This window comes from Triturus cristatus, chromosome 10, assembly GCF_964204655.1.
Source record: "Triturus cristatus chromosome 10, aTriCri1.1, whole genome shotgun sequence".
Taxonomy (NCBI): Eukaryota; Metazoa; Chordata; class Amphibia; order Caudata; family Salamandridae; genus Triturus; species Triturus cristatus.
Genome location: NC_140593.1, coordinates 70,856,843 through 70,881,993, shown reverse-complemented (window position 1 = coordinate 70,881,993; position 25,151 = coordinate 70,856,843). Strand labels below are relative to the sequence as shown.

Below are 25,151 nucleotides of genomic sequence, written 5' to 3'. Positions count from 1 at the left end.
AATTGGTATACTAGGTGCACTACTACTGAGTGATACTACTTCTAACATATAGTATGTGAGTGGCTGTGTGACTATCTTTGTGTGTATAAGTGTAAGAGTAGCTTCAGGGTGCGTGGGTGAGTGAGTTGCTGTGCGAGTGGCTGTATTGCTGAGTGGGTGTGTCAGCGGCTGTGTGAGTGAGTGGCAGTGTCAGTGGTTTTGTGGGTGGTTAGGCGGGTGTGTAGTGACCATGGGTTAGTTAGTGAGTGGGTGTCTGGCTGTGTGGGTGAGTGAATGGCTGTTTGAGTAGGTGTTTGGTTAAGTGAGTTGGTGTGTGAGTGGCTGTATTGGAGAGTGTGTGAATGGCTGTATGGGAGAGTGAGCAGATGTGAGTGCTTGTATGGATGTGTGAATGGGTATGCAAGTAGGGGTGTGAGTGGGTGTGTGAGTAGCTCTATGGGTGAGTGTGTGGCTATTTGATTGGCTGTATGGGTGGCCCCATGATCCCCCTCCCCTAGGCCGCTTTCAGCCCTTGGGACCCCATCCCCCGGGCAAGTTATTTTTGCAACGGTGGGCAAGGACCATGCCCCCCCCCCGCCGATTTATTAGCATGTTTTTACTTACCGGGAGGGCTGCGCCCCCCGCCCCCCTCAAGCCGATTTTGGCCCCGGGACCCGATCCCCTTAGGCCTGGCCATTTATTGATTGGAGAGGGGGGCTGTACAGCCTTTCTCCCCTGGCCAAATTTGACCTCGGGGCACCCAGTCTCCACTCGGACCACGGGGGAGCCTGAATGCCCCCGCTGTCCCTACCATCTCCCCGCATCCTGTAGGAGCCAAAATTGGTTTCGGACATAGGGAGCTGCTGGAAAGGCAGCTCCCTGTGTCTGAAAGCAATTCTGCTCCGCTTCCAGCAAGCAAGAGCATTTACAATGCTCTCGCTTTCTGGGAGCGGAGCATTTGCTGTGGCTTGGTGGGAGCAGTGACGCTCCTGCCACGCCACAGCAAACAGCTTGTCCCGGAGGAAGGCACTCGGGACATAGCCGGAGCTGGCCCTGGAGGGTGGCGATCCCAAGGGCCATCTATGGCTCCATGAGGGGGGCCAGCCCCACTCCTTCCTTGTTTGTAGGGCCTGCTCGGGAAGGCGGCGATCCCAGGGCCGATCATGTCCCGCAAGGGGGACTGCGAAGCCCCATCCCATTAAAAAAAAAAAAAAAAAAGAAAAGTTGGCTCCAGGGAGGTGGTGGTCCCCAGTTCCCGGGTGATGGATCCAAAAATCCCCCCCCCCCCCCCCCCCCCAATAAAAATCCATACGCCTCGGGGAGGTGTTGGTCCCCGAGTAACGGGGGGGGTGTCCAGGAGGCTCCCCATTTAATATTAAATAAGCCTGGGGATGTGGTGGTCCCCTATGCTTTAATAATCTCCAGGAGGGGCCCTTGCATCCCCATTCCTTTATTTGTAAAATTCCCTTGGGACTTGGCCCACCCGGCAGCTGATTACTACTGAAGCACGGGAGCCTGCAATTTTTTTATATTTATTTTTTTGCCCATGGTGGGGTCCCTCTGGAACCCCCCCCCCCACCCCTCCCCCTTCCTCCCCAATATTCCTATAGGGTCAGGGTATTCCTACCCTGCCCCCTTATCTTTTTTTCTTTTCTTTACGTTTTATTTTGGGGCTCTGTTCAAACAGTCCCAAGATGCCTGTCAACACTTCCTGGTTTGAAGTGTTGTCAGCCAATCAGATTTGAGCACGGGGACTGTCAGATCCTCTTAGGATCTGTGTCCCTATATATACAAATTGGGATTTTTCTTAATAATTCCAAAACTACTGAACGGATTTATGCCTATTTACAAAAAGGGGTATTCCTGAACCAGCAGCTACTTTTCTGCCAAATTAGTTGTAATTCCGTTCAGCAATTCTGGCCTTAGCTGTGTCTAAAGTTCCTATGGGAATTAACACGGCAAGCGCATGCTTTTTTATACCCCCCCCTTTTTTTCTCAGCACCCGCTTGACAGATCACCCCAAAACTTTCTCGAGTGAGTGGGGGGACTAGGAGCTTGAAGTGTCCAGTGCCCGTGCTCCCGGGGTTGAAGTAAATGCAAAAACTAGGGGTCACAGTTCCTAAATAGGAAAGGGGAAGGAGAACTTTCTGAAAGCTGGATAGATCGTGAGAGACAGTCACAGAGACTGTTTCATGTTGCCCTCACACTTCCCGATAGGGTGGTTGCTCCTCCTCGGGCGGGCGCTGCAATGCCCTACGGGTACCTCTAAGGGGTCACTTTAGCAGAGATCTTTTGTTTTTGTTTTTTTGCCGTTTGAGTGTGCGTAATATCTAAGTGAGGTGGTGTTGAGTGAGTGTAGTGAGTTAATCGGATTGGGGATATCACCAAAACTTTTAACACCTTGATTCCCCCGTAAGATTAAAAAACCTCATAGGTTAGTGCTACTAATGGGGTAATAATGTACCCTAATAGTCTGATTTTGCACCACTAATAGGGTATAACCCTGGTTGCATTATATATATATTATACAGTTCCTGAACAGTTTAAGCATGACAAAGAAGCGCTGATCCAATACTTTTTGGTTGGTTTTGGTTTACTCTGTTCACTTGTCTCTTCTGGATTAGGAATGTGCTTGTCTGTCAGAGGGACCCTGTGAAGTTAGGGGTGGGGCATTCCAGAGGTCCAGACTCCAAGGAACAGATATGACACTGTATGAGGTGAGCTTTGGACAGTAGCGCTGTCCGTGGCCTTTAGTTTTTTGGCTGGCTTAGTTTGTGCTGGACTGTTAGTGCCAAACCATATTCTGGCTCAGCTCTTCCCACTAAAAAAAGGCCAAAAAACCCACACACCACCTACACCACCTTCACCACCACCACCACTGCTGCTGCTACTGCCATAGGGCCCTTCCGGTGTGGGCCTTTGAAGATTCAGATGTCCTCTTTTAGCTAGATGTAAAATGATTGTCAAGCAGCAGTGAGGCCCTGGGTGTGAAAGGTTCAGTGAAACCTGGTGTGGTTACATCATGTTAATATTGTTGTCCCTGGCATTGTAACCATTTTCGGTGAGGTTTGTGAGTTACGCTTTCCAGACACCAAGATCATGTGTGAGCATCCTCTTCCCACTTTGAGGGCATGCTTGATGCCCTCCTCCAGCTCACAGAACAGGTTCTAGACCTCACATGTCCAAGGCCAGTCCTAGGCCTCTGCTCACATTCTAGATTAACAGGGCTCTAGGGCCAAACAGAGTCAGGAGACCAGTTTTGCATGAACCTTGGCACCCAGGGCAGTTGCCAGTTGGCCATGGAGGGCAAATTTCTCTCCCTAAAGAATTTTGCCCTGCCTACGAGTTTTTGTAGGTTTTTCTTTCAGTCTGTTCTGTCAGTAATTTGGTAGTAGAGAAGTGGTGCTCCTCCGTCTCCTGGAGGTCCAAAGAGTCTTGCTTTTCATATTGTCCTTAAATAAGAAAGGTGTCTTTTTTATCATTTTGAATTTGGTTGTCCCCAGAGATATTAAAGCTATTACTCCTGTGGGTTTCTCATTGTGCCGACTAAGTAAAGTCATTGCAGCATTTAAAGATCCAGCACAAATGATGTGTGCCAGTAGCCATCTGAACGCGTCTGATGGAATGGAACCAGTTGCAGTGAGGAGGGCCAGTCTTCCAGTTCCTACCAGTATTTTAGCAAAAACATTGGCCTCCACATCAAGAAGGATAATGAGCCTATGGCTTACTGGATTTAAAGTTTATCCAGACCTTATGTAATCAACAAAAAGAGGTTTCAGAGTACTACTGGGAGAAGGGGTTAGGCGCCACCCACATGTTGGTTCCCATGGGTATAAAGCGTATACTTCATACAGCTGGACCAAGTTAATTATGGCTGCTAGCCAGTGATCATGGCTATAGGCCTGATCAGTTTGACATTTTAAAATAGGGACAGTAGACCGGCAGTATTCATTTCGAAAAGCATATGTTAAAATCCATCTATTTAAAGGTGGATTGTTAAACCCTGTATGAAAACCTGCAGAGAAGGACTTTGGGACATGAGCTTCCCGATTACTCTGGCAGGCAAGGGTTTTGGTTTAGTTACTCCTCTCTTACAGAGCATGGCTATAAAAGCTTTGCAGTATGAGAATCCTTGTGAGGGTCTCTTAGAAAAGATAGTATTTTGCTCAGCCAACTGTAATTTTATATACCTTTGTAGTTTTTATGAGTGTATGCCTGACGTTTGCCTTGAAAAGATGACATTCAAAATAGTGGACCGAAGTTGGTTCTGGTGACAAGCGATGGGCCGGATTGATGCCCTGGGAATAGTTCTATCCAATACTATAGCTCTGATCTGCTGAATGTCAACAATTATGACAAATGCAGTAGGCCTGGGTTATTAATTGTGAAAAACATTTGTTAAAATGCGTATGCCTTTAACCATTGGTTGGTATTACATTGTGTTACAGGTTAAAGACCGGTTTTATGTTACATGTGATCTGACAGACTACTGTAGTAGGCAAGGGTTTTGATTTTGGCCAGACATGCCGACTACCTCTTGGGGGGGGGGAGTGGGGTCCCTGTGATGATTGTTAGACTCTATTCACCCCTATAGTGCAGAGGAACCTGCCTGGGATGTCCTCCACAGTATATATGTGATGCGAAGGGTGTCATCAATTCGTCGTCCGTACTTCAAAAGAAAATGCTTTTGGTTTTTAAAATCATAAACATTTTCTTTTGTAAATCAAATTCGGAGTGCAAGATAAGTGCTTCCCTCGCATCCAGAGTTTGATTTTCTTTTTTTCTTTTTTTGGTTTAGTGTGATGTGCAACAGCACAAGAATCTTCCTCCTCCATCTGTGGGTGGGTGGTGGGTGGGAGGTGTTTTGCCCACAAACTCCTATCCCTCAAGGCAGCAGAAAGCCCACTAGACCAGCTGGGAATATATTTTTCTTTACTGTTTAGAGGGGTTGGCTGTCCCTGTGTTCACCCACGCCCTGAGGAGAAAGCCCACTAGACCCCAGGGAATATTCAGCAGGAAGAGAGGTTGGGGAAGTGGCTCCTGTGGACATGGGCCTGCTCTACCCCTGCACCAAGGCACAAGAGGCAAGGCAGATAGGGATGTTTACACCCCATGTGTCTCCCCTGAAGGGGCAGAAAGCCCCCTGGGACCACCAGGCGTTTTTATATTTAGTCAATGGAGGGGTAGGGGCTCATCGTGGGCATGGTTTGTGCTCCCTCACCACCCCTAGGCTCAAGAGTCTTTCTGCCTTTTCCCCCCCTCCCCACCCCCCGGGTGCCTGGATAGGGAGAGTTTCTCCCCAATCTGCCCCCACTGCTCTCCGATGCGGTGGACAGAAAACACACAAAATCACAATGGAATATTGTTAATACTGTTTTGGCGTGTGGCCCCACGGAGCATCGGCGTGTGCATTTCCCAATAAATATAGAGCCCCTTTTGTATGGCATAGAACCTAGTTTGATCCGTACCAGACACGTGCACTAGGCACAGACTCACCAGAAGGTATAATTTTTATTGTGAAATGTGTGGGAATGTTGAGTGGTGGGTATTTTGTGGTTCCATGCTGATTCTAGAGCTTCTCCTCACTGTAATGTGAAGAAAATGCAGGATTTTAGCCAAAGCTTGTGGGCAGCAAATCTCAGTGGGATCCTTGCGAGTCACACTAGCCTCTACTTGTCTAGTTTTCAGAAATGTCTAGATTTGGTTGGTTTCCCTGCGTGGCATCCGAGCCCTGGCACAAATACTTGAGCAACTATCCCATTTGCAAAAAAAAGGGTTGCTTCTCTTCCGAAAAAATGCATTTTGAAGCCTTTCATGTTGAAGGTGTTAGGCCCAACAACACAAGTGGGGAGATGTGTGGGAAAACAGAAAAGTATAACGTTTCTTAATACCAATTGGATTCTCCATTTTTTTAAACATAATTCTAAGCCTGTGTGCAATAAAGATCACATTTTGCAAATGCCCTCTGAGTCATATGGTTGTATTGTTAACCTTTAATTCAGAGGTGTACAAATGCCCACTGCTCCCAAATTCTATATCTTGTGCACATATCAAAAATACATTGGGTTCCTTCATATCCTTTCTCATTCATTAGATTTTACTGTATAAATTGCTGCATGGTCGGTACATAATGAAAAGTCATTACAAGCTCAGTTGTTGGCAGAGAGTACAGTGTATTTTTGGACAACCAACAAACACTGTTTATCCCTGTGAGCGGAAAGGTCTGGCGGAAGTAACGGTATGGTGCTTTTATAAATCGGCCATCTGGGCAAAAAACTGCAGATGAAAATGTTGTCACTAATTGCTATTTTTTCCTTCTTACTGCCATTTTTTTATTTTAAGGATTAGTTTCTTTTGGAAAACCACAAGCAATCTACACGAATGACCTCTTGCTAAATTTAAAATATTGTCTAGTTTACAGAAATGTGTAGCCTTCATGTTCACCAATGGATGGTTTCATGTTTGTTTCTAGCACAAACTGCAAGTAGGCTGAAATAACAAAAAAATAGGAAAACTTGATTCCCAGCTAGAAAGAGCAAAATTTGCAGTTAAACAATGAATTTTCTTTCACAACTTGCTTGTTCCTGAAAGCTGGGGAGAGGGTGATCTTAGCACAGCAAACCTTTGGTTGATGCCTCGTTTTGGAACAAAAACATATGCTTTCTTGTATAGAAGAATTCCACCATTAAAAAAAAAAAAAAAGCTTCGATTTGGCTTTATTTTGGCTGTTTTCTAAATTCTTGCTAGCATATTGCACAAACCCTGGGCACATTTAGAATGCTCAAAACGTGTGGGATCATAGACACAAATTTGGCCTGGATACCTTCTTCTGAAAAATAGGTTTGAAGGATTAAACTTAAAGTGCCCCAAACATAAAACAATTGCTCAGAACTCGGGTGTGAAAATCCTTAGCCGCGAAGAGTTTAAGATGGGGGTGTATATTGTTTTGCAAAATGTGCTTTTCTACATATTTGTACTTTTATTACTGAATGCTCCATGGTTCTCACTTGATTTGCACTTCATTAAATCTGTCGGTTATGGTGTCAATCCAAGGTTGCAATTTTACGACGGTGTGCCTGGTTGTCGGCTTGCGGGAAAGTTGAAGCTCTGTACAGTTGCTTGTGGTGACCATGATAACCGCCATAGGCCTGAGCGGTTCCATAGAAAAGGTATTTTGTGAGCCATCTGTCTGATCTGTTATGGAAAGTTACGACAAAGGCAGTAGATCTGACTTTATTGCTGTTTATCAAATTTGTTGAAAGCAATAAATGGTTTTCGCACCGTGTTAAAGCCTTCCGCAGGTATTTATTTTAATTTTTATTACAACAAGTGTGTTTGCATATCCAATGTCCCAAAATAGGTGCAAGTATTAGCCACCACCAGGCTCGGATCCAACCGCAGCAGTAAAAACACAGTACAAAACGCTCGGCACTGGATCTAAGTAGCAAACCGTGCATGCCAATAACATAATAGGCATGTCACCAACTCCAATATTTGAACTTTCCCACCCGCAACATCTCTCCATCATCGGACATTTTGTTACATTAAATCTCACATATTACCTTTATAGGGGCGAATGTTGGTGTTGGTTACCCCCTTTGATAAACCCTAGGAGCAGAAGATTTACACTCTTAATAATTTGTGCTAGAATCTCATAGGAAGGCTGGCAGGCTGAACTGTCTGTCACGATCTTGCCATAAAAAAAAAAACAATAAATACATGCATCCATATACTTGAACATTTATCCATTTAGATCCATATAGGTACTTTGGTACAGCCGACTTCCGCCATTGGCTTGTCTGCGTGTCATTTGTCGCTTCCATGTGTGACGTGTACTGCATGGGGCAATTATTGGCTCTCTTGTGCTGTGAATGGATGTATTTTCTGATCACTTGTAAACGTCCACCTGATCAATTAGTGTTTTCAGCTTTCTCCTTTAATAAATCCTGTCTTTTTTTTTTTTTGCAACTTTTTTTCATTTTTTTTGTAATGAAAGATAGTCCAGAGGCAGTGCTAACGGACCACTTGCTTGTTACTCTTTTCATCCATAGTGCACCGCATCACATGTTGCTACTTTCTCAAAACCAGGCAACCATTATGGAATCCATAAAGTGTCTCAAATTTACCATTCTAAGATGGCCAGCACTTTGGTCCTAGACGTAGCTGCCATGATGGAACTTTAAAACTGCGAAAGATTGTGTATAATATCACTGCAAGACATACGCTCCCTGTTGAAAGCTCTGAAAGTGATAGCTGTGGATAGCAGCCTTCAGGCTTATCTTGAAGGCGTGTTAACCAGCCTATTTTACCAGATGTAATCCTGTAGGTTAAACGAAAAAGAACCACACAGTGTATATATAAAATGGGTCTATTTATTACAAAGCACTCACAAACACATTGGTATATCTCCTATCCGGAGAGATGAACACAAATACACAATAATACTTCAATTGTAAACAGGTAAGTAGCACAAAATACAGTGGTCTCCAGGGGGAGACCAAACCATATACTAAAACGAGCATTGGCATAGCCAATATGTCTCGCCTTTGGGACCTTATAAGTTTTTAGACATGCAACAGTTGATGTTGTTGCACCTAGGATATTGTACTGCATAACTAAATACTTATAAGGTTCCAAAGGCGAGACCTATTGGCTATGCCAATGCTTGTTTAACAAATGATTCTTGGGGGAAGCTGCGCATAGGCATGAGTGTTGGCTGTTGTTTTAGTGAATGCACATGTATAATAAGTGAGAGCAAGTTAGACCTTTCAGTGCGTCTAGACACTAAGACACACAAGACTTCAGAGACCTGAATATTTTCTAAATTTGCAAAGAGCGATGTGTTTGGCTTCATGGTGACAGGCTTGATTCCTAGTGGGTCCACTTAACCATTTATCCTTCAACTTAGTGCATTGAATTGGGTAATTGCAAACGTCTGTTATTTAATTTAACACCAAGACACCGGAAGCTGAATATGCGCTTTACATTATAAACACAGCCTTCTTCCAGCCTATTTAACTTTTCGTTTGTAACTAAGCACGTCATTTTGTAATCAACTGGTCCTATTGTAAAGCGCTCTGACACCTTCGGGTAAAGTTTGCGCTATATAAAAACGCATAACTAAATGCAAAATGCTGCAGCCTAACATGTCACAAGTCCTGTTGCCAGGCTTTACGGACATTAGTAGTTGCTCTTTAACTTAATTTTGTAGCACGTAGAGTTCTGATTCCCGAAATATAACCACATTCGGATCATGTGATCAGGGTTTTCACAAAAGTTGGTCAGAAAAACAAGAGCTTTGCGTGTAAACATTAGTCGAGGATCATCAACACAAACGAAGTGACCGTCAATGGTAATAGAAACAGAAGCCAGACTATGCAAACTTTCCGTGCTACTGATTTAATAGCCAGTGTAATAGGGATGCGAAAGGTGGGAAGGTTATAGGGAAAGAGAGACAAGGAGAGAAAGACAATGTAGAGGGAAGGGGAAGAAAGTGGGGACGGGAGTGGGAGGAAAAGAATGGGGAGAAAACATTTACAATGGGATAATGAGAGCAGTCTGAAATGGGGAGCGAATGAAGAGAGGGTCCTAATAAGAGAGAAAGGGATGAAACACTGACAGGGCAGGGACACAAAGCCTGCATGTGTGAGAGGGTACAGAAATAATAGGAGAGAGAAGGTAACAACGGAAAAAGGACTTGTGAGAGTGTAAAAAGCAGTAATGAGTTGCGGAATGAGAAAGGGTGCACCGTTGTTAGATGACGAGGGCTGACATCACATGCCAGAGGTCGAACTATCCTTTAGCAAGACCGACACACACTATCATCCTCCCCAGGTCAAGAAACGAAGACCAACGGCTTAGACAAATCTACTATTTGCTGAATGTATATGATATTTATTTCAAGCGGTTCGTTTTAACTCAATGAGTGTGTTACAGCTGTCATCTATAGATAAATATTGAGGCCACAAGTAACTGAACTGGAATAGCCTGTGGCACAGTACAGATGCGATCCCCGGACAACCAAAATCGCCGAGATGCTGGTCTTATGGCCGATTGAGGGCTATGTGAGTTGCACACAAAACAAGCAGGAAGTGGGATAAGGGAGGGGGGTAGGCGGAGAGAGGCACGCAGGCTGACAAATGGTGTGCAGTTTCGCGGCTGCTCTGATGTTCAGTGGCCGCGCGGCTCACTGAGAACATCAAAGCGGCCACAAAAGTAATCGCGCAGGCTGCCAAATGGTTCACGTGCCCGGCGCACATGCACTCTAGCTGGAGGCCTGAAAAGCCACTAGTCTGCACTTCCAAATCCTGCTTACTAAAACTCTCGCCAGAGCAGCACTAAAGCACTGGCTCAGGCGAGACCTAAAAAGGAGCAACATGGGGACCAGCAAGTTCCAATTGACTCATCAAAAGCAGGAGTGTCAGAGCAGGCCCTGAGCAAGCAGGAGAGCCCACTGGAGCAGAAGACCCTCAAGAGGACCCACAGGCCGAAGGCACAGGAGTCGCAAGAGAACTTCAAGCAGGTCACCAAAGATGAAGGCCCACGGTGCAGAGGATGCAGTGAGGACGCTTTACTTGGCAGGAAGAGATGCTTGAGACTGTAGCTTCCTGTAGCCTGAAATTCTATGGAGTTCAGAGCCAACAAGTCGATGCAGTGCACACAGATTTGGTCCTAGGGGATCTGACAAGGGATACTGGCCTCAAAACTGTAGAGAGGACAGGTCCGGCCTTGAGGGAGTTGCAGAACCACCACCTGTGTTGCTAAGCCTTTTGAAGTCTGTGGGAAGTCAGGAGCAGCAGACCGGTCAGCTTCTTTGCAGTGCTGCAGATGCAAGCGAATGACTCCTTCACTCTAAGGGAAATTATTTTGGGTGTCTTAGATGCCCACAGGTGTGTTGAAGACCTTGGAAAAAGCACAGACATAGACAACGAAGAAAACTTGTAGAACAGCAAGACCAGGAGCAGCAGTGGTCTTCCTTGATGCAGTCTAAATTCCAAGTAAAAGTCCAAGTGTCCAGACGGTCGAAGAGTGACGTGGTTTCAAGCTTGAGCCTTCCCACGATGAATCTGAGGACCCACCCACAGGTAAGCTCTTAAATACCCTAGGAAGTGGGTTAGGCCGACTCGGGTGTCCCTCCTAGAGAAGGGGCTAGACAGAGGGGAGGATACTCACATGTCCTTAGTCCAGTTTCACACCAGAGCGGGAGCCAAAGACTCTCTGAACTGGCTCAAACCGGAGTTGCAAGCAGGCACCAAATGTGCCCTTCAGAGCAGTCTGGTGGCGCTGACAAGCGCCCCCCAGCTCAGTACACTAAGTCCTGCTCATGCAGGGTCACCTTTACACTTCTAACCCAGCACCCTGCCTTCAGGACTGAAAGGCCTGCCCTAGGGGTGACTCATCGATTTCAAGTATAGTGACCTCCGTTATAAGAACATGTATATCTGTCGTAGGTGGTGCTAGCACCAACTTACACAGGCTGTAATGTCAGGCATGTAGTCACTGTTTGAGTGGTCTCTCATGGGTGGCGCAATACATGCTGAAGCCCATGAGAGACCCCTTGTGTACATATGCCCTGGGTACCTTAGTACGATATACCAGGGACTTATAAGGGGACACCAGTAGCCAATTGTGGATGTACAGAAATACTTACCATGGTCAATTTAGGGAGAAAGCACAGTGACTGGTATCCTGATTAGCAGGATCCCAGTCAGACTAATCAAAAAACACACACAGACACCAGGCAAAAGTAGAGGTAACCATGCTGGAAGGATCCTGCCTTCCTACACTCCCTCCTGTGTTTAATTTCATTTTTTGCCAGCAAATGCCTGCCATGTTTAGACAGCATGCTTCTTTCTAGGTCTTGTCTACACAGCACATGCACTCTGCTTTGAGAAGCATTGTTTACAGTTCAGTGGGCTTTTAACCTGCCCACAGCATGCCCTTCATTGTTTTCGCTTAAACTCTCATTTGCAATCTTTTGATCGCTTAGCTCCCGTATGCTTCCTTTCCTTTCTTGTATTGGCTCCTTTCTGGACCATGGACAAAGTACATGTGTTCTTCCTCATCATTTTGCAATAAACCATTTTTTATTTAATAAGCGTTTTGTTATTATTCCTGGACATGCATTGTTCTTTCCCACTATTAACACAGGCATAGGGCTTCTTATTTATGTTACTTTCACCCTATCTGCTATCTCTATTGATGCTTTAGTTACTTATGCCCACAGCTGCACCACTCTACGCTACTCTATGCCTTCTACTCCACTCAACTCTACACTTCGCCACTCTATTCTAAGCCTCTCCATTCTAAGTCACTCCACTCTGTTCTACACCAATCCTCTCCACACCACGCCAATCAACTCCACACTACTCCGCGCCACATCATGCCACTCTGTGCACTGCACTCTGCTCCATGCCACACTACTCTTTGCCACAATACTCAATGTCACTCTACTCCACTCAGTGCCACACTTCTCTATGCCACTCTACTCTATTCCACACTGCTACTCTATTCTAATCCACTCTCCTTCACCCCAGTCGATGCTGCTCTGCTCTATGCTTCTCTTCTCTACACTACTCTACTTTCTGCTACTCTACTCTACTCTATGCTTTTCTTCTCTACTCTATGCCACTCTTTAATGCAAAGCCACTCTGCACCATGCCACTCGACCCTACTTCACACAATGCAACTTTACTCTACTCTATGCCACGTCACTAACTTTTAGTCATGCCGAACAGCATCTATACTACTGTACAACATGACTAAAAAACATTGGCAAAGCCAGTAGCGCTCACATACGTTTTGCCAATGGTTGTTTGGACTGATATTCTATTAATGCATCTTGCATATGTTGAGTTTGTGTGTATTTTATTGTGGTTGTGTCAGAGGGTGAATGCAAGAATAATTGAGTGGTTGGATCGATGAATGAACACGTGAGTACAAAGATGAGTGACCGTGTGTGTGTACGATGACTTATCGAGTGCATGAACCCATCATTGACACAAAAGGCACTTGAATTCTAAAGCCAAACCTATCGGTTTGGACAATGCTTGTGGAGGCTGGATGCAAGATCTAGTCTTGCCAGGATCCTGATATATTTGAGATTGAAGACCATGATTATACAGAAGGCATACAATTCCTGGCCAAAAGTCAGCATCATATTTAAATAAATAACTGTTCGACCGATGGGGGCAGGACTGCATCCGATCTGCAGGTCTTCATCATTTCAGATAACTGGCTGCTTTGAAAGTAACCGGATGAGACCGGAGCTGCCAACACAAGGTTGGATTTGGTTGTGAGATTGCATATTGAGCCCTTGTACATCTGTGTGATACAGATGATCCGGACATCTGGCGCAACACGGTCGCCACAATCCCCATTATCACCTTTATCCTGTTTTGAAAAGAACAAAATTCTTTCTGATTTTTGTGCAGATTTTAAATAATGTGTCCCATATTGCCTTCTGATTGTTTTTTGCCACCCTTCCAGCTTTATTTTTTTTTAGACTTTTCACAGCGACCTCTCTTTTATGGCGCGGGCGATGTCAAATGGGTGCTTGTTCATAACTTTGATTTCTCTGTTATTTTCTTGTCGATCTGACGAGATTTAGAGCACCATTTGTTACAGGTTTTGGCTCTACCAAATGGCGCAACATGTCTATTGTGGCATTAATTAATGTCCGTTACCTGGTTTATTCACTCGAGGTGGACTGTGTGAGCCGGGTCACTTGGTTTAGAGAATAGTTTGTCTTCTAAAGCAGGGTTTTTCAAAGTCCGTCCTGGAGAGCCATGATCTATGGTTTTCAAGATAACTGCATTTATCTAAATGGGGATATGCTAAAAATCTGGCATGAATCCGGCCCCACAGGACCAACTTTGGAGAACTCTGCTCTAAAGGCAAAGAGCATTAGCTTCTAATCATCTTACATTTTTTAATACTAGTCAGTGGGACGGTTATCTAAAGCTAGCAGTACTTTGGAAGAGTGTCACATCAGAAACCTTGAAGTTGGTCACGTTCACACCTTTTTGTTATTGTAGAATTACTTATAAATGTTGAATGGTTAAAGGCTAGCCAGTAGATAACCTAGAACTTCACTGCTGCTGAAAGTGACATGTCTGGGTCATTGGTTGCTCTGATGAGAGCCCAATGTCAAGAACTTAGTCTTGATTTGAAGCATAGCGAATCAAAGATTCAGCACGTTGCCCTTTCTCTGCGAGATGGTCAGTGGCGATGGTATGTACGAGTGATTAACCTCCCCACAGACCATGTCTTCCTCAGATGGATGGTACATAAGACAGATTAAAATCTGCAGTAATCAGCCGATGGACCACAGAACTCCAGTTTTAACTAGTTAATGGTCAACTTCAGCTTGCCTGCACTGTTATTATGGTCTATAATTGTGCACCTGTCGCCAGACAATCGTGTGAACATTCCTAGAGAGAAGCTGTGGCTTCGCCCACATGATGGGAACCAGAAGCACATGTTTTGATTGGCCGGATGTGTGCTTCCACACAAAAAGTGCTTGCCCTCCACACAGATGTGATAATTTTGTTTATTTATCCAGCAGACCTTGCTCATTTAGGGGCACGCACGCACGTACGTGCGCACACAACATTTAAATGCTATTAAAGTGTCTTAGATAACTAGGTAATCTATGTTGTTTTCTCTGGCAGCAGCACAGCTGGGAGAAGGGCAGTCCTATAGAATTTGTAGATCCTGCTTGACAGTGCAACTGTCACCTGACCTTTTAACCTGCACAATATTATTCTACAGTTCTTTGCTTCCACATAAATACATATCAGTTCCCATGCTATTTACTTGTAATGCTTCTCATTACCAAACAACATTCCTTTAAAGCCAGTTTTCAATTTGATGGGGGTTCGGCAGCTGTCAATAAAGAAGTTTTACCAGAAACATGACAAAAAACTGTTGACAAGCCAAAAGGCTGTCTGAATCTCTGCCAGACTTATTTGCCAGTGCTTGTATAGAATTAGCCTTTGAATATGAGGGCTATTGTAAGCCATGGCATTTCATGGAGAAAAGTACAGGGAACTTTAGGTAGCCCCCTGCGGTAACCTTCTCACTATTCTTCATCACCCCTCTTCCTCTTCCCCCCCCCCCCCCCCCCCCCCCCCTAGTGTCTGTTCCCCACCACAACCTGCAAACGCCCATTCCCTGTGTAGGAAGGGGTCCTTTTGCCATCCGCTGCCCTCCACTGCCTTCCATCGGACACCAGCATGCTTGTTCTTTTGCAGTTGCAAATCAATCAATCAATCAAGTCGTACTTGTAGAGCACGGCTTGTTACCTGAGAGGGTATGCAGGCGCTTGCTGCAGGTCTCAGTTGAAGAGCCAGGTCTTGAGTCCCTTCTTGAAGTGGGTCCGTGAGGGTGCACAGGTGGAGGGGGAGGGCGTTCCAGGCTTTGATGATAGATGGGAAATAGACGTCCTCTGGAGTGGCAGCGGCGTATGCAAGGTGTCTGTGCGAGGGAAGGCGTGTGGAGCGGAGGTTCATGGGAGGACGGTGGAAATGCAGTTGGTGGTTCATGTAGGGGGGTCCTTGGTCGTGGAGGGCTTTGGCATGGGTCAGGAGCTTGAGTTGGAATCTCATCTGGACCGTGAGCCAGTGGGGGTTCTCGGGTGCTGGGTGATGTGGGTTCTCTTGGGCAGGTTGAGGATCAGTCTGGCGGCTGCCTTCTGGATCGTCAGGAGTCTTCATGAGTTCAGTGGTGGTGCCCACATAGAGTGTGTTGCCGTAGTCCAGTTGGCTGGTGACGAGGGCCTATTGGTGCTCAATGCTTTTTGAATCGCTTCACAAGCCGGACAAAGCCTCATTGTTTCAGAATGACTGATGCAGTTGCTGCTACCTATATGGTGGCCATCTTGCAATGGAGTTTATTTTGCTATTTGAAAATCCATTAGAAAATGGCTGCTTTCTATTTGCACGGATGCACAGCAAAGTGTGGGGCCAAGGTGGGACCTTTAGGCTTTGCCGTTGTTTCTTTCCGTTTATTTTTGGTTTTAACTGTGGCAAGCTTTTAATGTTTTTAATGAGAACTCAAAATGCACGATATTGGCTTAGTTTGTAACGTGCTGTAATTATGTTGTTCCTCAGACTGAAGCCTCAGCGGCCAGTCTCCATCGGAAATCTTAGGCTTGGTGTGCGGGAGTAGTGGAGTCCTTTTCCCATTCCTCCTCCCAGTCCTTGGCCTCTTTGCTGATGCTGCCATCAAGGGGGACATTGCTGTTTTTTTCTGACTTCTAGAAGTTGGCTTGTCGGTTACGTGCTGTAGCAAGCCATTCAAGGGCGGGTGTCCATGGGGGCATTCGACCCTGAGCCCGTGGGTGGAAGGCTGTGGAGCCCCTTGAGACGCCTTGGGGGGGAGGGGGGCATGTGGCTTGTACTGAGGCGAGGGAGGTTATGGCCATTTCCCCTGACTGGTGAAGTTTCATCCACAGTAGCTCTGGAGCTCTGTGGTGGTTCCTCCTCTATCGCAGCTTTCTTTGGTGCAGCAGGTGCAGTGGCACCGGGCCTTGAACCCTGATTATTTCTGTAATGTATCGTTCAGACAGCAGCCAGGGGGTCTTATTCTCTTATTTGAACTGGGGCCCAGGACACACTGGTGACACCTACGGTACTGGCCCCATTTATTTTTAGAGTGTTGCCCTTTAAAAACAACTGAAAACTAATGTTTCACTTTTTCTGTTTCCTTTAGATTCAACAAGGATATATCTGAGCGCCAAGGTAAAGAAAGCATAATTTATTTGTTGAACCATTTGAACTTTGCATCTGCACTATAGAAGTGTTGTGGTGGTTTTTCTTTTTTTTTTTGTTTTTAAAAACTTGCATGCATTTGTTGGAGAGATTTTAATCCGCATCTCAACAGCATGAATGGGCGATCCAAACGCAGTACAGACAGTGGCGCATCGGCTTTTATCGCATTTAAAATGTAATCGCATGTTGTCCATCGAGGTAGCGCACATCACAACTGAGTCCTATTAAGTAATGTACCTTTCCAGTGTAATCGAATTGCCTCTGCAGAATGAAAGGCTAGATTGTTCGGGCTAATAGTAGTCTTCCAGCCTGTCGCTTGCAGTTTGTACAGGTATGCCCCACACACCGCAGGCTCACAGCCGGTGATAGCGCCAGGTTTGCAGTTTGCTCAACTTTTTGGAAGGTATTTTCATGCCGTATTCATATTTATAAAGCGCTTGGCACTCTAACTGAGGAGGCGCGGGGCTCTGATGGGGAACAGGAGGCCCATGAGTACAGCTCCGGGTCAGCCAAAGAGCCAGGTCTTGAGGCTCTTCCTGAAGGTGTGCAGAGTAGGGAAGGGTCTGATGTGGACCGGAAGCTCGTTCCAGGCTTTGGCCGCGACTTAGGAGAAGGCTATTCCACCCGCTCTGGCTCTGAGGATGCACGTCGTTTCGGCTAGGTCGAGGTCAGCAGAGCAGAGGTTTCTTTTGGGTACATGGAAGGAGACTCTTTCGTTTAGGTATTTGGGTCTAGTGTTGTGGAGAGACTTATAGGCATGGGTGAGAAGCTTGAAGGTTACTCTCTTCTTGACGGACAGCCAGAGGAGGTCTCTCGGGTGTTGGGTGATTGGATGATGTGCTCATTTCTTGGGATGCCGAGGACGAGTCTGGCCACGGTGTTCTGGATGGAGTTTGCGAAGCAGGGATTTGTTGATTCCAGCGTAGAGAGCGTTTCCGTAGTCCGGTCTGCTTGTTATGAGTGCGTGGGTGACGGTCTTTCTAGCTTCAGGGGGGATCCACTTGAAGGTCTTGCGGAAGGTGTTGAAGCAGGTGGAGGTGACAGCGTTGATCTGACGGGCCATGGTGAGCGAGGAGTAGAGTATGATACAGAGGTTCTGGACATGGTCCATGGGGGTGGGGGCGGTTGCCGACGGTGGTGAGCCACCAGTTGTCCCAAGCTGAGGGAGTGAGTCCAAGGACGAGGACTTCTGTCTTCTCTGAGTTAAGCCACAGACAGCTGCTGCTCATCCAGGCTGCAACATCTTTCATTCCTTCCTGGAAGCTGAGTCTGGTGGCCTGGGGGGTCCTTCATGAGGGAGAGGATGAGCTGGGTGTCGTCTGCGTAGGGTACTATGCTGAGTCTATGCTGTCTGACGAGAGAGGCCATGTAGATGTTGAAGACCGTGGGACTGAGCGATGATCCTTGGGGTACTCCGCAGTTGATCTCTGTGGGTTCGGAGAGGAAGGGCGGGAGTCTGATCCTTTGGGTTCTGCCGGTGAGGAAGGGGTGGGGCCAGTCGAGGGCGGTTCCCTGTATGCTGGCATTGTGGAGTATGGCTGCGAGAGTGCAGTGGGAGACGGTGTCGAAGGCTGCAGAGAGGTCTAGTAGGATGAGGGTCGCGGTGTGGGCTTAGTCGAGGAACGTGCAGATGTCGTCTTTGGCGACGAGGAGGGCGGTCTCGGTGCCTTGGTTACGTGGAATCCGGATTGGGAATAGGCGAGGATGGCGTTCTCTTTGAAGTTTGTCAGCTGGGCGTTGAGTGATGGAGAGAGATGGGTCGGTAGTTTTTCAGGTCCGTCCGGTCTGCAGAGGGTTTCTTGAGGAGGGGCTTGACTTCTGCTCATTTCCAGTCATCGGTGAAAGTGCCGGATTTGAAGGTTGTGTTGATGGTGTCAGAGACATCTTAAGGATTTTGGGGGCCCTGGGCCAAACATATTTTGGGGGCCCCTGTGCAGAACAGCTTTGAATTTATGATACAAATTGAGCCCCTGTTTCCCACGCAGTTTCCGCTTCCTCAGCTGCGTTAGCGATCTAGTTTGCATCATGGGCATTAGGCTATATTTTCCCCGATGTAAACAGATGCGCGCAGCTGACAGCGGTAGGATTTAGTGTTCCCTGCCCTGCTACTAGGTTTTTAATACTTTTTAACTTGTATATATGTGGCTGAATTACTCTGTGCTTTTTAACAATTTCTCCTACCTATGCGCACTTGCACTTTACTAGATTCTGCTTGCCTACACCTCCTTAGCTGCTCCGATTCACATCTCGCTTTTCCTCCAGTCCTTGTCCGCCGCGGCTGATACACCGATTGAGCGGAGGGCTGGGGCTACTATTGGGCCCCTCACTTCCGCCGTCACAGTTTCCGCTTCCTCAGCTGCATTAGCGATCCAGTTTGCATCATAGGCATTAGCCTAAATTTTCCCGATGCACACAGACGCCCGTCAGCATCCTGGAGGCGTCCGGCGCCAGCCATGCTGCCCAGTTCCCCCCCAGTGAGTTTCTTCCACTATATTACATTAGGGAAAAACCGCTTAGCCTTAGGCGGCTACCATTATGTCAGTGTACAGCGGCTGATCCGAGCTTGGAGGTAGACTTTCAACGCAATAAGTGCAACTGGTCTCCTCCAGCCAAGGAAACGTGTACCCAAGATCCTCCCACGCAACAATAAGTGTAAAAACAATAAGAAAACAGAGGACTTAAAGGCCACACTTTTAAATTGTCGCTCCATGCAAATGCATGAACCACACATTTAAGACCTACTTTTAGATGAACAGCCTTATCTCTTATTTCTCACTGAGACCTGGCTGTCTGAAGCCACCAACCCTACTATCACCTCCGCCATCCCTACGTGTTATAAAATCCTTAGGAGGGAACGACCGAGTGGGAAGGGGGCGGTGTCCCCATAATTTACAATAAAAAACTAGACTGCTCTCCCATCCCGATGGAAAACATTGAGGGCGCAGAGTCCTTAGGCTTCCGCTCAACCTTATCCCCCCATCATAGCAAAGCTGGTTTTCTGATTTACAGACCTCCCAGTGCAATTGGAAATTTTATTACTACGCTTAATACATCCACCACCTCCCTGGCATTAAAATACAACAACTGCCTTGTTGTGGGAGATCTCAATATACATATGGATAATAGAAAAGACCCTCAAACAATTTCCCTTATTGGAGACGCTGCAGGCCTGCAACATGTTTCCATGTATTTCTTCAGCCACCCATGAGAAGGTCCATACCCTCGACCACATTTTTCACAACTTTGACAGATCAGTAAGCTTACTTCTTCTCATTACCTGGTCTGACCACCACCTATTAAAATTCATCATTCCCAACTCTGCCACTGCCCCTCGGGCTAACGCAGGGCAGAGGGTCCCTAATTACAGGACATTCCATAAAATATCCATCCCAATGTTAGTAGACGCCCTCAGTTATTCCTCACCGGAGCGGTCTGGCTGCCCCGACTCGGACGCCCTCTCAATAGATTCATGGCTCCGAACCAACATCGGTGCAGCGGTATCGGTGGTTTCCCACTCCTCAAAGAGGTGGGCCCCACCAGCTCCATAGTTTTACGGTTCCCTTAGATGTAGCAAAAACAATTGTAGAAAAATGGAACGGAAATGGCGTAAATCCTATGCACCTTAGGACAGGAAGGTGTATAAAGACACCTTAAAAGCTCATTACATTCTCGTGAAGGCAGCCAAGAAAAACTTCTTTCAAACCAAGATAGAAAATGCCCAAAATAAGAGTAAGGAAATCTTTAGCATAGTTAAATCCTTTACCGCCCCGAAAGCCGGGACAAAGGAAGGGCCATGCACAGAAGAATGGTCTAAGCAAATAGCTCAATTCTTCCACAAAAAGCTCTCTCGTGATCAAACAAGCATTCACTAACATCTCAGAGGAAGAACTGACCTTCTACCTTAGTTCTAATAACAAATTTCATCTCTTGGATCCTCCATCTTTACTAGCTTTCCGTGAGTTTCAGCTTGAAGAATCACTGACCCTTCTCCAAAGCATTAAGTCTGGCTCTCCTATCGACCCATGTCCAGCGAATATCCTGAACCTATTAGCTCCCACCATGAACCCCATGGTAAACCAGCTCTTTAATGCTTCCCTCTCCTCAGGGAACATGCTGAAATTATGGAAGAATGCTAAGATTCTTATACTGATAAAAAAGGCTAACGCCAAACTGACGGACCCTGACAACTACAGGCCAATCTCCCTTCTTCCTGCTCTCTCCAAAGTATTAGAGCAGCATGTAAACAAGGCCCTCCAAAAACACATTGAAGATGGGAAGCTGCTTCCTGAGTCCCAATCCGGTTTTAGGGCTATTTACAGTACGGAGTCCGCTTTGCTGGAAGTGACTGAATTTCTCAAGGGTAAGCTGGACCAGGGAGGCAAGGCTGTTCTGATACTGCTCGATCTGTCGGCGGCCTTCAATACAGTCCCACATGAGAGGCTCCTGGAGAGACTTGCTAGCATCGGCCTGGGGGGACCGCCTTAACATGGATGTCATCCTTCTTGGCAAATAGATCTCAGGACATCTGGCTCCCCCCTTTCTTATCCCCGGTTCCGGCCATGAATGTAGGTGTCTCTCAGGGCTCCATTCTCAGTCCTACCCTTTTTAATATGTATCTATCCCCCCTTGAGTTTCTGGTAGAGGAAGAGGGCGTCAAAATAGTTTCCTGTGCTGATGACACTCAGCTGAGTTTTACATGTGAAAAAGGAACCAACTTTGACGGGCAATGATTAGGACTTTCCTCACAAAGGTTTTTAACTGGCTTAAGATCAATCAGCTGAAGTGCAATCCTGACAAAACTGAAGAAGTTTTCTTTGGTAATCCAGAAACGCTCTTGGTGACAAAAAGATCAGCCACCCCCGCCCGCAGAAAAGGAGAAAGTCAAAAACTTGCGCTTGCTTTGGCATGCTCCGGATGCCAACAAAATTCCTGCCACTGTTACCGCTTGAGAGTAGAAAGATTTTGGAGCAGGCTCTGATTACATCAAAGCTTGACTATGTCATCAGCTTGTACCTCGGTCTTCCCAAATCCATAATCCAGCGCCTACAAGTGGTACAAAATGCGGCAGCCAGAGCCATCCTGAGACCTAAACCCAGATCTAGTATGACCCCTATTCTTAAGTCTCTACACTGGCTCCGCATAAAGAACAGATCGACTTCATAGCGATGACCATCTTCTTTAAAGCTTTCCATGGCTTAAGAGCCAGCTAACTAAATAAGCGCGCTAGTTGCTACACAACATCTAGACCCCTAAGATCTTCCAATGCCAACCTGGCCATCGTGCCTAAAATATGCCATGCCTGCACTGGAGGCAGATTCCTCGCCTTTCTAGACGCAAAATTGTGGAAAAGACTCCCGGAGTTTCTGAGACTAACCACAGACCTACTCTCTTTCAGGAAGAACTTAAAAACCTGGCTTTTTAATAACTGATGGGTCTTTCATGAATGTTTTCCTCCTACTGTCACTTTTTGTGACGCACCGGCAGCGTAAAAAATGTGCATGTTGCACACTATTTACAAAGTGACGCATCTTGGCAGATGCGTCACTTTGTAAACCCCTGCACCGCATTATACCTGCGCCAGGTATAATGTATGCAGGGTGGGTGTTACCCCGCAAGAAGCCTTGCAGAAGTGGCGCATTGAAATCTATGAGAACTCAGTGCGCCGCTTCTTGGACCCCATTGCGTCAATATCTTACCCCTGCCTCACGGCAGGTGTAAGACTGATGCATTCTCTTTCACGTGGGGCTGTCCCATGTGAAAAGACACATCGCTGGATTTGTATCTATTTTCAAACACACCCCAGCAATGCATCACTGTTGCGCTTACAGATATGTCAGAAATACTGACGTATCTGTAACTCCTTGCGACATGATGCGTCATACAGTAACTATGGTGCATCCATCATGTCGCAAGGAGGGCGCACTAAGAATTGACGCATCCCTGTTTTCACACAGCGATACATCACTTCTCATAAATAAGGCCCTAAATGTGTTTACAGCCAATATTCAGGGATAGTTATGTGTGTTTTAAATATTGTACCACACCAGCAGCTCACCAATATTACTGCAAATAATCCCTGTGATGCCCTCTCATTTCTTATATGTTAGGCCTTGTTTGATATAAAAGAAACTTTTTTATGTATATTGCATGAAACATAAACACAACATTTCTCTGCAAAATGGCTGTACTAGACTCTCACACACCAGCTACATAAAAAATAAAGTAAAGGAAAACAGTATTTAAAACAATCTGTTTAAGAAATTTGCAAGGTCATGAGGGCAAAAGTCTGGAGAATGGAGATGACTGCCAGGGGGCCCCCTGAAAGGCTGGGGCCTGGGGCCAGAGCCCACTTGGCCCATGCATTAAAACGTCTCTGGATGGTGTGTCGTAGCTCGGGCGCTATGGTGGTGGCAGCTCTGTGGAAGATGTGCAGGGATCCGGGGGGCTCCTGAGTAAGTGCTCTTCATGGTCATGGCGGTATCTTCGGTGGTGACCGCAGTCCAAGCGGTGATGGTGGATTGGCTGTGGTTGCTGGAGGAGAGGGTGGATTCTGCTGCCTGTTCTCTGAAGTTGTCGTAGAGGGCCTTGATTTTCAGGCAGAAGTAGGAGCCAAGCTTGTTGCCAAAGTCCTGGGAGGGTGTGACGTCCGTGGCTTCGCTGGGGTGGGTCTGGTGAGTTGCTGGATGATGCTGAAAAGTTCCTTCGAGTTGCTGGAGTTGGTGAGGATTTTGTTCCGGATGAAGGTCCCTTTGGTGAATCTTATGAGTTGGTGGTATTTTGCCATGGCGTTCTTGTAGGTGGTCCGGTCTTTGCTGTTCCTCCATTATTTTTCGAGCCGTCTGCAGTTGCGTCTGGATTTTTGCATGTCGGTGGTGAACCAGGTGGCCTTCAGGGGGCGTTATCGGTCAGGGTTGCAGAGAGATGCGAGCTTGTCTGCGCAGTTGGTGATCCACCGGTGTAGTTACTTTGCTGCAAAGTTGGGGTGGGGGTGGGATCGTGGATGAGGTTGGAGTTGATGTGCTACTCAGTGACCTTGCTCCAGTTCCTTCGCAGTGGGCATGGAGTGAGTATGTGAGCAGTGGCAGTGTTTTTTAATGTTCAGAAGTAAGTTATTAAGGAAAATATAAGTCACAATACAAAATACAACATAACAATACATAGTCACATGAATCAAATTTTGAACTTAGACTCAAAATAGTAGGATGTATAAATGAAATTGGCCTACCTAGAAGAAAGATAATTAATAAAAAATATGTAAATCAATTAGTATAATACAGTGGGATTACAAATCACATAAAACAAACATTTATAATCCAAAATGATCTTATATAAATACAAAGAAAGGAAAGTCATGGAGGTTTAGAAACTTCTTGTTGTACGGTAGTTAGGGTGGAGAAGCGTTTAGCACTAGCATCAATGAACAATGTGATGGGTAACCATAAATACAGACGTTTAGTTGCCATGGGAATAGGATACACAAGAGTTGTATCTAATCTGTGATTGTAACGCACAGCATACCACCAAGCTTGATAAGATCATTTGGTAAAGTCTTTCCAATTTTTGGTTGTCTGCTGAAAGGCAACTGCCAACAATAAGTCTACTATTTTTGTTTTAGAATTGCAATCTGTCCAAACCGAAGACAAGCTTCCCAAAAACACATTAGTGACAGAGAAAGGACATTTAGACCGAAAAATTAAGTTAATTTGAGCCCACACCATTTTCCAAAAATTACAGACAAGTGGACATGTAAAAAGTAGATGGTGCAAATCTGCATGTGGGGGGGAACATGTCCAGCAAATATCTGGAAGATCAACATGCCTTTTATTTAAAGTGACCGGGGTTCGCAAAAGCCTATTTTATACAAAATAGTATCTGTGTAGTATTGGCTGCTCTCGAAGATTTTCAGATTTTATTCCATATTTTATTCCATGTGTCTGTGGACCAGTTGACTCCTAAAACCTGTTCCCAAGAAAGTTCTACCTTCGTTTTTTCTCGTACAATGCATGAAATCTATAAATAATTGTAAATAACAGATGCCTTGGGGTTGGCTTGTAAAAGAGAATGCAATTTGTCGATTGAGGAAGGTGTAGGATCAGTGGGAGGATTTGGAGGTATGTATCGGGTATGAGCAGTCAGAATAGCGTGTTTCAAGAGGATATATTTAGTTTGGAAAGACATTGGTAAGTGAAAGAGTCTTTTAACCTTCGCAAAATACATAATCTGATCCTGTGTGTATAATTGTTGTAGCCAAACTAATCCTCTTTGCCTACTGTATTTCCAGTAAAAAGGCTTGCCACTTATCAATATCATAGTGTTATGCCTATCATGGATCTGGACCAATTTATATGATCCAATGGGGAATTGGGTTTCAAAATGTTGGATGTGTATTAAATTATGGGA

At 45.9% G+C, this 25,151-nt stretch overlaps 1 protein-coding gene across 5 annotated transcripts in view; it reads left to right on the top strand.

The window, feature by feature from the left end:
* The window catches only part of TBC1D5 (TBC1 domain family member 5), a 2,224,639-nt gene that overhangs the window by 304,667 nt on the left and 1,894,821 nt on the right, over positions 1–25,151 (top strand). For all 5 annotated transcript variants that reach the window (XM_085630445.1, XM_085630447.1, XM_085630444.1 and 2 more), the window contains one exon: positions 16,693–16,721. The gene's annotated coding sequence lies outside the window, so the exon portion shown is untranslated. The remainder of the gene's footprint in view (positions 1–16,692; positions 16,722–25,151) is intronic.